Raw genomic sequence first — 16,562 nt, 5'->3', positions numbered from 1 at the left:
TCCATTTTGATTTTTTTTTTTTTAAGATAGAGGTATGTTTGATATTCAGCTATGAGGTTAGTGTCTTATGATTTGTAAAAGGATTAGATAAAGGGGATTGCAGTCCTTTAGGGTTGGTTCCCAAATTGATGTATTGGTAAGGGGATTGTAGTATCTTGAAGGTTGATGCTTCCATACTTGATTGCAATAATTTATTTTCATTGTGAGGTTGTATTAGACCCAAGCAACTTGCTTACCATGGTTTTTACTCCCAAGGTTTCCACATAAATATGGTGCTATGGTCATTATGTATCTACTTTGATTGTTTGCACTTATTGATACTTTTGCTAATGCTCCTAATACAGAGAGGATTGGACTCGAAGTTGATAAAGTTAATTTTGTAAAAGGTTGTCATCTCATTATTTTTATAGGGTTGGTGCTCATTTAATATTGTATTGATTGGATAAAGGGAATTATAGTCCATTAGGGTTGGTTCCCAAATTGATGTATTGGTAAGGGAATAGTAGTCTCTTGAAGGTTGATGCCTCCATAATTGATTGTGATAATTTATTTTCATTGTGAGGTTGGATTAGACCAAAGCAACTTGCTTACCATGGTTTTCCCTCCTAGGGTTTCCACATAAATATGGTGCTATGGTCATTATGTATCTACTTTCATTGTTTGCACCTATTGATACTTTTGTTAATGCTCCTAATAGAGTAAGGATTGGATTTAAAGTTGATAAAGTTAATTTTGTGATGATATTTTGATTCACCCCCCTTTCATTATATTGGTGTGTTCTAACATCTAAAACAACAATAGATGGTTATATTGTTGCATTTTTGTCTCCACAATCACATTGTAGAGACCAATAAGATCAAGGATTTCCAATTTTATGTGGAGGAGATATATGTGGTATAGACTTTAGGAGATTCAAGAAGGTCAACATATGATCTGGATGAATTTTAGGAAGATAACCAAAGTGTAAATGAATATGTAGGACCTAATGCCCATCTCTTTAAATATCTTTCAACATGACATAATTTATCGAGTACTTATGAATTTGAGCAGTCATTAAAGTAAAAAAGCCATAAATAGGTTAGTGATAGTGCACTTTGGAGCCTATACTTGAAGAGACTACATTCTCCCATGCCCTCAAAGAGTCAAGGAAATTGCAAGAAATTAGAAAATGCACTTCTATAAAGATGCAAGATCAATTTTTGAAGATTCATGATCATTAAAAGAAGTTATAATGACATGCTTCCATCACCCACCAATTCACAAAAATAGAGACAAATGTTGAGCTTAATGAGGAGGTCAACCAAAGTTACCCCTATGTCTTGGTTGAAGATTTTGTTAGATGTTCTAGTGGAGACAAAGTTATAGGAAATAAGAACTTAACACCTAAAGAGATTTGACTAATTATCGAGGATAGTTAAGGACATTTATTCTAGAAGCACATGCCTTTATTCTCATTCATGTTCATTAGACATGCCAGAAAGAGGATTCCTAGGGTAAGAGTTAATAAATTCTTTCATTTTTCTACTAAGTATTGTAACTTGTAAAAGTTATTTCTAGTAAATATATTGTCTTGGAACTTAGAAACATCAATCTTGAAGGTTGAAACTACATGCAACACTTTAGTTTTCAAGCAATTTCAAAGTAGTTTTAAACTTGTACTACTATAAGAGAACCTTATTTATGAATAAAGTTCAACATTTAACCTTTAAAAGTCCATTTATTTTGGACAAATTCAATGATTGGTATGTATTTTCTATGATTTCACACACAAATCCTCAACTACATGTCTTGTCTTGGTACCTTTGAATAGAAAACATTTTCATTTATGCAACTTGTAAGCTATGTAATGAATCTAGCCATTTGTTAGTTGTGAAAAAATAGAATTTTCCTTCTCAAAATTATGTAAATTTAAACCATCGTGCAAAACATTGGTGCATTGATAATTTTTCTTCATGGATGACCTAGTCATTGCCATTGTCCTCTAGTGCTTTTGGGCATTGAAAACCCCTTCACCAATTTGACCATATTTGAAACATTATCACCATATAGATATAGATTTCATGATTTTATTCCCCTCTTGGTGAATCTATTTCTACTGGATGGTTAACTTCACCACACATATGTTAACTTCACAATTTTCACAAGGGTTCATGGGTGAGGTAACAAATTGTACATAAAATTCAATAAGACAATTCAAAAATGGACTTAGGATTTAGATAATGTCAGGATTGAAGGATGACCCAAGACATTTGATATAAGCTCTTATATGACAATGTTTTGACAACCTAAGAGGGTTTTTTAACCTTTACCATGCTAGTCAAGGACTTCACTAATCTTAGAGAATTTAAATAAAACTCTATATTAGAATTTTCACATGTGAACTCTTGAATGCTTTAGCATATCCGAATCTTCAACAATATAAGGTATATTTGAAGGCATACCTGGAAGAAAAGTGCAAAGAAATTGTCTAAATCCTTCTCCAATCTCCCAACAATGCGCCATCAACATTCCATAATACCTACAATGTGCCCTCTTATTAGTAGTTGCATGTTCTCCCAGTTCCAATTATGAGGAAGACTCTTTCAACTCTCCTACAACGTGGTGCTTCAACTCCATACAAGGTAGCCAAAATATCTTCCACACCAAACATTGAAGCACCTTCATGTCAACACAAAAAAGAACTCACCTTCCTTAACCATGTGCTCTAACATTTCCTCAAAGGAGACTCAATATGCAAAATGAAATTCTTTTTCCCTTTTTTGACTTTGGTGCCTAAGAATCCCAAATATTTTCTTTTATGAAATATGACTTTAAGTAACCATGCCTTAACACCCCTTTAAATGACTATTTAGACCTAAGGGATGAAAGTAGGGCAACAATGCCAAATCATACACAAACTATGTAGAGAGGAGAATATTCTTTGTCATATTTTGATTTTGTAGAATATATAAAGGAATATGTTGAAGTTTCTATTGACATGACTATTGACACTTGTGAATCATATGACCATGTTTACATTCTATGGATCCATCTGATTGTACACATTTTTTATAGACATACAAACATTATTTAATGATCTTTGTCAAACACTAAAAATTTTGATTTTTTATCTCCAAAATATAAATTACCATATATGAAAATGAAGTTTTTTTGGCCTTGTAGACTTAATAATGAGATCAATTTTGTTCCAAAGTGAACCTTGCAAAAGTTCTTACTTGATTATCTCTTAGATCTAAGAAGGGGCTTGTAGATTTGGAACTCAGACACCATATTAGAGTCACCACTAGACTTAATCCTTTAGGATCACCTAGAAAGTTAAAAGATGAATTCCATAAGAAATCAACAAGAGCTAAAATGTTGCTCGATTATATGGTGTCTTATTTATAAATGTAAGAGTGAGAGACATGACTAGAAAATATTATGACAAGTGTCTTTTTTTTTGTTGTCGTCAGGGTATCCCCGCGGCCCTAGCCCAACGCCCCAACCTTACTCTGGTTTAGGCAAGGGGCGAGCTAGGGGCGAGACTAATCCCTGCGGCCACGGTGCCATCATCATCGCCCCCAAGTGTCCGTGGCAGAATAACTACGGGAGAGAGAGTCGAACCCAATACCCGAGGGAGCAAACCCGAGACTTAAGACCAACTACTCTAACCCGTGGGGGCTTATTATGACAAGTGTCTTAATCCTATGCAATGAGGCACAAAAAATAAATGCCAAGATAAGATAGGACAAGATTACATTATAAGCAGAACTTTTAGAAAGATTTCTAGCTCTCTAAGTAAACTTAACATATGAACATGTAAAATACATAATTATAAACAAGTTAGATGACATGCCCTATTCATAGTACGCAGGGGCTAATCAGATAGGAAAGTCCCCCTTTCCCACTAACAAAAAACTCCTTTTTATAGGTATTGCTAGGACAACTAATATAATTTCTCTTTTATTTCACTTTTCCTCTTAATAATAAAAAGAAAGTGACGTTTCAAACTCTTTTAATTTGATATTACTTTTAATCCTTATTTTCTAAGTCACTTTTAATATTCTTTTAAAAAGAACCCTTTAAATCACCACTTTGCACACCATGCCTAATATTATGACTTTTGGTCCTCTTTTAGAAACACTTTATGATGTTGGTCATCCTTTAATATAAATAAATAAACATAAGTTATTTTTTAATTTTTCTCCTAAAGTGACCTTTTAATTTAGATTTATTTTCGGTCCAACAATAAGTCACTTTTTTTTTGTAATGATTCTCTTTTTAAATATTTAAATATAACTTGTCTTCTAATTTTTTATTTTACAAAATATTAAATTTTTAATCATTTAATTATTTTTGGCTTAACCATCAAAATTACAAAAAAACAATAAAATGAACTAATTATGAATTCTAACCACACCAAAATATTTGTGAGCTCTCATGATATTGAACATTATGAGAATTGGTGCTTTTCAAAAATAGCAAACTTCTTCAAGAAGTGTGGAGAGCTCTCTAAATATTGCAATTGTATCCAAAGTACCATCAGGTTGATCTTGATCTCTAAATTCACTACCAATGTCAAAATTATTTTCTAATAAAGCTGGAGCTGTAGAAGATTCTTGAAAATTTCCAAGAATGTTGGAATGGTTTGACAAAGGGACATTAAAAATAAGCTAGAAGACACAAAACAATTTATGCAACTTATACATTGGTTTGTAATGAATACCTTAGATATGAGGGAATGGATTTTTGAGCTAATATACCATAAAACTAAAATTTACCGATCAAAAATAAAATAATTTTTTTATATTAAATTTAAATAAAATATATTAAAAATATATAATAATTAAAGAGCTTGAAACAAACTACTGTTAAGATTATGCCCTTTTTCATCCATACATAAGAACAACGGTCTTGAGTGAGTCCCTTACCCCATGTCCCCATGCGGCTGCTTAAGTCTAGGAAAATTTGGAATCTTTTCCTAATTTTGTGGAGCAGCTGGTGTTTGATAATAAAAAATAAGTTGGAAAAAAAAGGAGGGGCTGGAAATAAGCAACACCTGCTTATTAAAAAAAAATGACACATGGCTTCACCAAGTTTTTTTACTTTCCTTTTATTTGCCTCAAATTTTGCTTCTAAATTTTATATGTAAAAAATATTATTAAAAAATTCATTTAAAAATGTCATTTAAGAAGGCTGCATAAAATAAGCATAATTTTTTGTGCCCTTAATATTTACTATATATATTCTGTCCGGGCTAACTAATTTCAGCATGTTTGAAGGAAATTCATAACCTAAATAAAAACTCAAATTCATAACCTAAGTAAATTCTCACCCTTACCATCTTTTTACTTATATTTTCAAATGTTTGAAGATCTGACGGCGCTGTAGGAGATTCAACATTATTTTGCTGAGGTACGTAAAAAGCGCTACCATTCCTGTTATTCAGCTGTATTTTTAATGATGCTTTTGTATAGATTTATTTCTTATAAAAAATGTAACCCCTGAAATTCTGTCAGTTTAAAGAAAATAACGTTTCCAAAGAGACTAGTTGGCGAGTTGTAGTACAAACAACCACGAAAACCTAAAAATCGAGGTTTTAGAGCAAGGGATCATCGCTCTTTAGCGTTTTTGTTTGTTTGGATTTTGGGTTTAAGGGTTTTAGGGAAGCACCGGGCGTCTTGCAGTTCCTTATCGAGTTTGCTTACCAGATGGATTTTACTGTGTGCTCATAATTTGTTTCGAATATACCGCTGGCATGTTCTCTTCTCATTTGGAAAAATCCTAACAGAGTCCAAAATAGGACAGTACCATTTCACTGCAATGATGTTTTAATAAAATTCTCGGCAGCATAACTTCTGTGATGCCCTTTCCACGAGACGTCTAGTTTAGCATTTCTCTGTTTTAGGCAATGCTTCACGGAATATAATATATAAAAACTAATATTTGAATTTTTAAAATGCAAGTAAATGAAAATACTCAAAATTAACTTCTTCATGCACGTCTCCTTCGCAATCTGAAGTTTGAATATTGATTTGAGGCTTTGATTTCTGAAGTTCCCGAGCAAATTATTCAGTCAAATCTTGCCCCCCAACTTCAGATTTCATTGAAGCTTAGTGCTGAACAGCCCCAAACCCTAAACCCTAAACCCTATTGCATACCGGTGCAATATCTTGTAAAATTAAAATGAAAGTGGGCATTGTAGACTTTTTCATCTCATAAGTCAATCATAAAAAATGTGTTCCAGAATTGCAAAATTTTATTCAAATCAGAAAGAAATTAACATCCATCGTCAGAACTAGTAACTTATTCAAATTTGAAAGAAATTAACATCCATCTTCAGAACTAGTAACTGCTTGTTCACGTGTGGAAGTTGGGGCCATATATTCAATATAATCCAGGTCAAGTAGATAAGATTTAGAACAAACAAAGTTTATCCTAGACCTCTGTATGCAGAATGGGAAAAGGAACAGCTAGAAAACCCTGCAACTAAGTTGCCAGTTTGGGTTTGGTATGCAGATTTGGCAAATTTGTTTTTGGGATTGGCATGGTCCATATAAAAAACATATAAAAATCATAAATATATACAAATTTGTAGCCGAAAAACAGGAATTAACTAAACTTAGCATTTATTTCGACTGTGGATTAGCAAATTGTGAATTTAGTATACCAACGAAATGGCTCACTAGAGAACGTTTCTGGTCTTTTTCTTTGCTTTTGAAACATTAGTTACTAGGTAGTAAAGATTTCAACACATTTTACACCTTTGCCTTTGCTTGTGAAAATATTACTGACCATTTAGTAAGGATTTTGACCCACTTTATACCTTTGCCTTTGCTTAGGTTTCATGGCAGTATTATGCAATTGCAATGTGCAGGCTGTCAGGTTTTATCTGAGCCATTTCCTTGTGATATTTGACAAGTTTGCACTTATGTACTTTTTTCCTTGAGCAGAGATGATAAAGCACAGTTATTTTTTCGCCAAAATGATAAAATTTTAGTGATCACTAGATAAGAAATCGCTGCCATTTATGAGGGTCAAATTTCTGCTTGAAAGATTAAATAAACTAAGAGTTTATAAGTTCCACTATAAATGGTTAACATATTATTTAAAATTAAAAATTCCAATAACTCATTTAAAAATATTAGTTTCATCGCCTTTCCAATGGCTTTTTTTCTTATCCTTTAACATGGGTGCCATTACTGTTCATTCTTTTGCTTTCGATTTCCTTTGTCTTTTCCTCTACATGAATAAGAAACTTCTGCTGGGAGATGATGGTGGTTTTTCCGCTGGTGAGAATGAGATGCTGAGGAATCATTAAATGATGGCTATTCTTTCTTGTGAAAACTTGGTAGCAAATGTTTCAGAATGGAAATGTTAACTTTTTTGATTGTAGCAGAATTATCTGTAGCTTTTTAAATGATGGAAGCTTTTTCTGGTGGGACTCACTCGAGGACAGGAACTTGCTGAAGTGTTATTTGATAGAGATAAAGTTGGATTCCTCTAGAAATGTCACTCGATTGCCTGGGTTTGTTCAGGATGAATCCACAGCCCACAAAAGTGCCCTGGCAGGATCTCCATTCAAATTGGCACAAATTCTGGACTACTTTTGAACCCACAGGCCAGTAAAAGTGCCCGGTAGAAACCCTGCTCAAATTGGCCCAAAACTCAGACCAGGTTTGAACCTGACCTATATCTGGGAAATGCAGGGGATGAATTGGCAACTTAGATGTGCAATGCTGCAACCCATTCAAATTTATAACGAAGAGGTCATCCCTGAACCTGTGACTGCGGTTGAGATGCAGAGCAGTTTTTTTCCTCATTATGGTATGTATCATCCAAAGTATCTAAACTTTGGCTCAGGTGATGGCAAACATACACATTGTTCATACTAGATTAAGAAATCAGTTGCCCCCTATTTATACTAGTCCTCAACCAATTTCCCAAGTGTATCCAGTTTCTGAAATTTATCAGATGAATGCTAGGGCCAGAGCTTCTTGAACAAGTGGGCTGTTTCCTGATACTCGAACTTAAGTCTTCCAGTTTCTTCCATGGAATTCCAGCTCCAGGAGGGACACGAATCAAGTTCTTCCAATAGAAACTCAGGAAATTAGGCCTTCCTTAACAAACCTGTTGAAAATCCAAGCACTGCATCTACATTCATCGCTATCATTATTGAAATGGATGCATCTCTCTAGAGAAATGAAAACTTGGAGAAGGGGTAACAACCCCTATCTGGCTGTTTGTTTGGTGAGGCTCCTTCCTGGGTTTCAAAAGCAACTGGAGTACATTGACATCATGAACACTTGTATTTATCAGATGGCCACTATTATTGAGTAGCACAAGCAAAAACTAGAGGTGACAAATAGTGGTCTTCTTTCAGAAAATGGAAAGAGAAGGTTTGCCATCTTGCAGATATGATACAGCAACAGGCTGAGCTTGCACCATATACAAAAAGGCAGGTTACTCATGCAAAAATTCAACTGCTACTAGAGCATGGTGTGCAAGATTCTACAAATATAAAACCACCTCTGCTAATCCAGCTTGGACAGCCCAAAGCAGCATTGATGCAAGTAACTCTGTCCTTCCTGCTCATGGAGTGCCAGTGGCACATACTTAAATTAATTTTCTGTAAAAATATAAGTATTTTGTCTCTGCCCTGGCCATGAAAGGAATGGAATTGATTTTTTGTCGCAACACAAATATTTTATCTCTGCCCTGACCATATGAGGAAGGACATTTCATTCATTCAGTCAGGGTATTTGAAGTAGCAAAATGTATGTTGCTCTACATATAAGGAAATTTTACATATAGTTTACAACTACTGTGAATAAGCATAAAGGCATATCTAGTGATTTGGATAACCAGTGGATCCAGAGGAAGGCACAACAAACTCAAAAATCAAGAGTTCTCATAGGTCAACGTTATTTTAATATATATGCGGAAATTATAGAGTAGCTGATATCTGTCCTTGAGGCATCTGACTGCAGTACCTGCACCATTTATATCAATATAATATAATATTTTACATTTTATCAATTTCTTTTGTCGGATATGTGGTACTAACCATTAATTATATTTTGATACAAATGCTATTTGAAAATAAATTTTCAGGTTGCAGAAATAGCTGACAGCTTGATCTAATTTTAAAGTCATATTTAGTTATTGGACTAAAACAAAGCAATTGCAAGCTCAAGGCACATGGTTTTGGCTGTTTTGTCTTAAGGTTTGTGCTCATAATTTGTGATGGGAATGCAAAACTAGTATTTATATGCAAATCCGGTTGTAAGTTGTCCAACTTTCCAGCTGTATTTAGGTTGGTGTCAATGCTTGATTGAGCTGGTGTATTTATTGTTTTCATTTGGGTTTCAATTTATAATTAACTGTGCGAGACTATCTAATGTGCATCAAGATACACCTCCTCTTCAAGTTGTTAGTTGAGGTCAATAATGATGCAAAAGTAATCTTACTGGTATATCAGACTCTATGATGGAGGAGATTTCGGAGTTTATTTCTGCCAGTTACATTTCAATGCAACAATTTTTGAATAATATTTATTTTTACCTTGGAAAGAGGAGCTTGATAATAAAAGGAGCCTTTTTTGAACTTGTTTTTTAAACATCTACTGTTTCTGTTTTGACTATTACCTCTATTATGTTTGTCCACTTGTGTTGTTCCTGACCTGTGATACATCGGGTAAGGTCTATTTGGTAAGCCAATTAATAGATGGTGCCAAGAATAAACTCTTTGATAGGCAGGGCATACTAGAGATCCATATAAGATGCACTCCAGTTGAGTTATCAACAGTGTTCCATGGGGATGCCTCCCTGGGGTCCAGGGATGTCTCTCGGGACTTGGAGGGGATGTCCTCGTTTTCAGAAGTGGACATCCCCCCTCCAAGTCGCTGAAACCATGCCCCCCTGTCTTTGAATCTCTATCCAAAGTAACATAGAGAAACGTTGCTTATAATCATTTGCAAATGGGATGAATACACAATATTGCAATTGTCGTGGGTGGTTCATTTATCCTGCTTCATTTCCTCTACTGGACTGACATTTCTGATTTTATATATTAAATATTTAGTTAGTGCTTCAAGGTATCAGTAGATCAGGGTTAAGTGTATTTGAAGTTTTCCAGCTGTATAAGGTTAGTTTGAATGTGTACTTGTAGCAGTCATTATCATCCCAACCGATGTTAGGTTTAACCATATTAGTTGTACTGTTTTAGAGTTCAGTCATGGATGTATTCGGAGAGACCTGCCGTTCTCATAAAGTAAGATTGCAGATAAAATCCTGTGCTTTTGGTTAGTCAAGTTAGAATATAAAATTATTGAAGAAATTGAATATTTATAATTATCTTCAAATCTATCGTGGGAACAAATGTTGAAATACTGCATACAAACAAATCTGTTTTCTGGAAGGAAACGTAATTATCAAGGGATCAGCCAAGTGTTCCACTTAATTTGTGTAGGCCTCAAGGGATCTGCCAAGTGTTCCACTTAAGTTGTGTAGGCCTCAATTTTTGAAGCCTCTTCATCTAGGTTATGCTTAGTTACCCAAATTTCTCTTCCCACACTGTCTGGGTCTCTTGGCACTCAATCTGCTCATCTCACTTGGCTTGCCTTGGATTCTGTCAAGTTTTTATGTTTGTTGATACACAACATTCTGATTCTGTTTGAGAGTAATTGATGGATCATCCATTTACAATAAATGTATTGACAATTTATTATAAGCCACGAAGGGACTTTTGCAACTAATCAAGCTATTGCTGGGAGGCATTCCATGGTGGTTCAGCTGAGAAACATGAGATTTTGATTATGCCAGAAAGTGTGCTCAAAAAAGTAAATTTCAGCGTGATGCTGTGAAACACAGACTGAAAGTCATGTTTCTTCTGTACAATGCTATATGTTGGCCCTTTGTAATTTTTATTAGTTTGGGATGTAATTCTCTTTCAGCTGTTGGTTGTATCTGCTGCCATTTGATGCTTTATTGTAAAACATTTTAATTTGTGTTGTATTCTCTTTCAGCTACTTTCTGTAGCTATTATTGTTTGTATTCTTTCTTTGATTCAGTATAAAAAATGAAAATTTCATTTAGCACAAATGCTGCTATTACATGAGTATTCTTGTGGGCCTTATTGAATGTTTAAGAGATATTTAGATGTATTTACCAACATACAACTAGGGGAATGCTTTTTTCACAGTAGTTATAGATTTTATCGTAAGTGTCAATTAAAGTTTTTTCTTGATCGGTTTTGGACCAACCATTTGAAAAAAATGGAAGTGAGAAAACTGACCACTGGAAAATTGAAAAGTATTATGTTATTGCATTGATTTTGTAAGCATGCAAAATTATAATAAATATAAGCATTATTTTAAAAAAAATTTAAATTATTCTAATACATGCAGACGTCTGATCGAGAATTGAATGTATATGCTCTCAATAAAGTTGATGTGTTTGCCCTTGTTTTGTGAGCATAACGTTAACTGTAGTGTTCATGAGATTATTAAATTGACGAGTATATTGCATCGAAGATGGTTGATGAAAATGAATGGTTTTGAACACCATTTATATATTTTTGGAAAGAGGAATGAGCGGTTCAGATTTAATCATGGATGATGAGTTAATTCACATTGATTGTGAAGTTAATGTGGAGAACTAGAAAGCATGGATGAGTTGAGAATTGTTTAATTTTGTGATTTTTAGTTAATTAAATTTTATGAGTGAATGAATCGAATTGATTGATTGTAATGTCCCTTTCCTAGGTGATAGGTAGTTGAGCAGGGATTGGCCTATCATCGGGGTTTTGTAGGTCAGCAAGGTGGTTTAGGGGACCCAACCGAGGGGAGCCTTTCAACTTGGAGTTTTGGGGTGAAACCATGATTAAAATTGAAATATTAAAGTTGGTCTTATGTGAATAGTAACAAAGGAACATAAGAGAAATAGTGAAAAGTGCCTCCCATCTTAGTAACTTAAGTTGTTTTTTAAAAGGGGGTCAAGTTCACAATGAGAAATTAGACCTTCAAGGATATTTTATGATTTTAAAGCCAAATGGTAACTCTAAAATAGATAAAACTGCATTTTTCTTACCGTTTGGATTAATTCTTATGCTTCTATTTTCAAATTAACAATTTGTACGAGGGTTTCAACAGCTTGAGACTTTCAAGAACACCAACTTTTAGAAGAATTGAGGGATTTGGACGAAAACCCATCTCTCTTCGTTGACAATTCTCATCAGTATTCTGTTTCAGTGTGTTTGTGGCAGCCTTCTTTGGAGATTTTTGAGTAGTTTTATCAGTTTGAGGGCAGGTTTTTTACAATTAGTTGCAAGACAAACTTTATTGAGGCCATTACCATCTATTTTCAGTTCAATTCCAGTTAGCCACTCCATTTTGGGAAGAAAGGCATCGAACCTTAGGGTATAATTAGGGTTCTAGCATTTATTGGAGTAAAACTATTCTAGTGTCTCCATTTTGTTCCTTTTTGAGATGATGTTCAAAGCAACATTGTTTAAAGAAAAGAAAAGTAGTGAAGAAGAATAAATTAGAAAAGATGAAAAAAGTGGTGATATGTTCCATTCATGAGAAAGAAATAAAAGATTAAATTGTAAGATGACGTCTTTTTTAGAAGTTCTCTATGCAAAATTTAGGCAAGTGAGCGCTCAAAACAAGAAATGTAAATTAAAAGGTTAGATGAAAGAAAAAAGAATAATGAAGCGTTGGATTAAAAAAGTGAAGTGAGTTGCAAAATATGATAAGGGTAATGGATGTATGATTATGGATAAAATGTTGAATATGGATTTTATTAAATTGATGGATTAATGATTTGTTATGTGGACATATAGATAGTAACTTTGTTTTAATATAGAAATATATGTTATGCGCTAAATTATGATGCCTTTTTTGGGTCTTGTGATGATACAATCTATAGACATAAGGAGTTTCCTACACGTCGCATAGTGTTTGACTTTGGTGGGTCTTATGAGGAAACAACCAATAAACATATAACATAAAAACAATAAACGATACCTCATTGTTAGTCAATGTCAACCTTGACTAGATGTAATATGGGTCAAAAGATGAATCAAAGAAACACAATATTAAATCTCATTTGATTTATAATAGTGCTACCTCCTACCAAGGTGTTGTAAAGATAAATAGATGGATGATTATGCTTGATTTTGGGAAAGGATGCATCTTGTGAAGGCCAATGACGTGTGATAAAGAGAAGTTTATCATGGCAAAGGATGTGAGAACTGCATGTTATCAAGGTTGATATAGAGCACTTGCTTGCCATTGAAAGTGATGTTTTAAGAGTGTGATTTGTAGTACCCCTACTTGTTTGAACTCATTAGACTCATATTTTATTATTGTTTGTTTTTAGTGGATACATTACCATGATATATTATTCAGATTTTTATAACATTATGCTTTAACTGGAGATGAGATGTATATTTTATTTGCAGTATTTTAGTACTTGTGATTTATGACATTTTATGGATTATTGCTATGTACTGACATATTACTTTACCTATGCAATGTGAAATTATATGTTGCGTGTTAGCAAGTGTATTGGATGCAAGGGGACGATTTTCTTTCACTCATTTCGGTGAGACAAGGAACGTCGCGATTCTCCTTCATCGGTGTGAATGCAGTGTTTTCTAAATTATATATATATGCATGTGTGGTTCAGTGATGCAGATTATTGCAGGTACAAGTACCGGGTAGGTACGAGGTATCGTCTCCACCTGGCTTCACAGTTCTGAGCGCGCCTTATATTTTCCGATGGAAGTGGAGGAGATAGTAGTTGACCCTATTTTACTTAGTTACACTCATGTGAGTGTCGTCAGTTGGTCATCTTGTTAGTTTGTTCGGCCTTCGTATTTTGTCATTTTATCTTTTATGGGTAATTGCTTGAGATTTGTTTAATTTGAGTGTTTTAAGTGGATTTAATTAATTAATTAAGTTTATGAAATTATCTCATTATTGTATTGTTTATGCATTGAGATTATAAATTTAGTTAATTAAAAGAAATTATTAAATTAAGTTGCATGATATTAGAAATATATTTTTATTTAAATGGAAAAATAAATTAGATTAATTATATTTATTGTTTCCTTGGATTTTAAATAAATAAATAATTAAATAAATAAAAGAATAAATAAATAAATAAATAAAAGAATTAATTGGAATTAAAGTATTGTTTTAATTCTTTATTTATAAATTAATTAATTTGTATAAGAAAAGAAAAGAAAGAATAATGATTTTTAATTATCGTATGTTAGTTTATCTTTTGTTATAAAATTAGAAAAGAAAAGAAAATTACTTTTATTCTAAATTTAGGTTTTTAAAAAAAGCTATTGAACCTATAATTTTAGTTTAAATAGGGGTATATGTCTTTATTTTAGTTACATAGGAACAGGTTTGGAATTTAGGTGAAGGAATTTATTGGAAGCTTATTGAAAAAGTTAGGGCGCTTTTACAGATTTCTTCCAGGAAAGCTATATCAGGTTGGATGAATTCTTAGTTGTGGGTTTTAGTAGATATTTCTATTTTTCTCTGTTTGATGTGTGTATAAAATTATTGTTGAATATAAACCCTCTTCTCGTGAATTCGAGTTTGTTTTAAAATCCATGCCTGATGTGTTTTTTTAGTTTATGGGAAGGATGTAATTTTGAAAACATTGAGAAAATTATTTTATTCTCTCTGATTTGATTTGTATTAATAGTCCTTTAAATAAATCGTGTGGTTTCTTAGAAATAAATTTAATTGTGAATTAAATTTATTTGATTATCTAAATTTAAAAAAAATTGTGTTTGAAATAAAATTATGTGAAGGAGTTTTCAATTTATAGGAAATTTTAAAATTCTATGGGAATCCTGTAAAGTGATTTTTTTTGGTGTTTGGAAATTAATATTTTAAAAAAATATATATATAAAAAATGTAGGGCATATTACCTACGGTAGCATCTGCTACCGGCGGTAGTACATAGTACTACCGACGGTAGGAGCTACTACCTACGGTAGCCGTGCTACTGGACGGTAGTACTAGCTATCGTGCCAAGGGCTAAAAACAAATTATAATGTTTTTTTAATTTTTAATTAATTTTCTAACCCCTGTGCGTACTGCGGTATGGTTGTTTCGGGTTTCATACCCAGGGGTTGGGTAAATAAAATTTATTATGTGTTATATTATATATGTATATAAATAGATATATGTATATTCATATATGTGTTTATATATTAGATATGTTTTTCTTATGGTGGTTATTATAATATTTTAAATATTATTTAATTATAGTTTTTGAATGTTCAGAAATAGAGTTTATAATTTTTATAAATATGTTGAAAATACATTAGGAGAATTATTTCTATTTTAAATCTTTTTGGACAAATGACAAGATGGATGTTTTTGTATTAAATAGTTGTATTTTCTTATTATTGGAAAAATCTTTATTTGCAAATAATTTATGCTTTGGCTATTTTAAGAAAAGATTGCTTGTATTAAGATCTTGTGTAAATGGAGTTTTCAATCAAGTTTAAATTTCATTGGTATTCTGGTTGAATTGTCATTGTGTCCTATGTTATTATTTCTCCTATAGTAGGTGTTGTTGTATAACCTTTTTGATATGAGCCATTGTGTGTTTTTGTCCAAATGGTCAATTTTGGGTTAGTATTTGTGTATCCTTCATCTGTGCTTGTCAGGATTATTTATGGTTGTCTGTTTTGCCATATAGTTCTTGTAGAGAGACATTTCCTGCTAGTGTCCTATGAGAGAGTGACTTTCAAGCGGGGGTCGTGCCCGAAGTGGATGACATGATAACCCGTCGGAAGTTAGTTAAAAAGTGATAACATAATAATATATTGGGGGGGAGTGAGATAAATATTAATTAAGATAAGTGTACCTCGTGCATAGGTGAGTGCTTGTACAGGGCTCATAATGTTACGAGAAGGTCTGTAATGACAAACTTACCACCTTATCTTCACGAAAGGATTGGTAGGGTCCGCATGAGACTTAGTTGGAACCGGCGGCTCGGGAGAGGTTACTAGGAGAAACCCAGGATGGGGGCCGAGACCTATGGAGGTTGTACCATGGTAACCATCAAGCTATGCGATGACACTCCCTCCTTAGAGTCACTTGTGTTTTGTGAGTTGAGTTACATGGATGATTGCAGAGTCTTATAGTCCTTTTGTACTTGTCTTATTTTGCTTGTTTGAGGGTTTTCTACTATCTCTTAGCACGGTGGGGTGGTTCCATTTCGGGATCACATGGTCGGGTGGTAGTGCCACTTCCCATCGGATGTTCTGGATTGTTTCTTCAGGCAAGGAAAGGCTTTGTTGGTGTTTCTTGATTCGTGGTTCTTGTACCAGCTCTTGTTCGAGATCGTTGTTCAGTTGAGACCTTGTGGTCATTGTATCGGACTTTTATGTAACCTTGATATTGTAACTTTGTAATCCGTGGTATTATTGGAAGCCATGTATGTATGGATATTGCAATATTATGTTAGTGAAATGAATGTTATTGTTTTGATCTTATGTTTAAATGGTTTATAGAAATTGGATACATTGGAATACTTTTATTTCTT

General features: G+C 33.3%; 1 long non-coding RNA gene across 1 annotated transcript; it reads left to right on the top strand.

Moving 5' to 3' along the window:
* Positions 1-5,260: 5,260 nt before the first annotated feature.
* On the top strand, positions 5,261-11,092 carry LOC131033966 (uncharacterized). Its single transcript, XR_009103723.2, has 2 exons — positions 5,261-5,394; positions 6,822-11,092. It is a non-coding gene; the product is annotated as an uncharacterized LOC131033966 (long non-coding RNA).
* The last annotated feature ends 5,470 nt before the right edge of the window (positions 11,093-16,562 follow it).

The sequence above is a fragment of the Cryptomeria japonica genome, chromosome 7, assembly GCF_030272615.1.
Source record: "Cryptomeria japonica chromosome 7, Sugi_1.0, whole genome shotgun sequence".
In the NCBI taxonomy this organism is placed as follows: Eukaryota; Viridiplantae; Streptophyta; class Pinopsida; order Cupressales; family Cupressaceae; genus Cryptomeria; species Cryptomeria japonica.
This window is presented reverse-complemented; position numbering and strand designations above follow the sequence as displayed.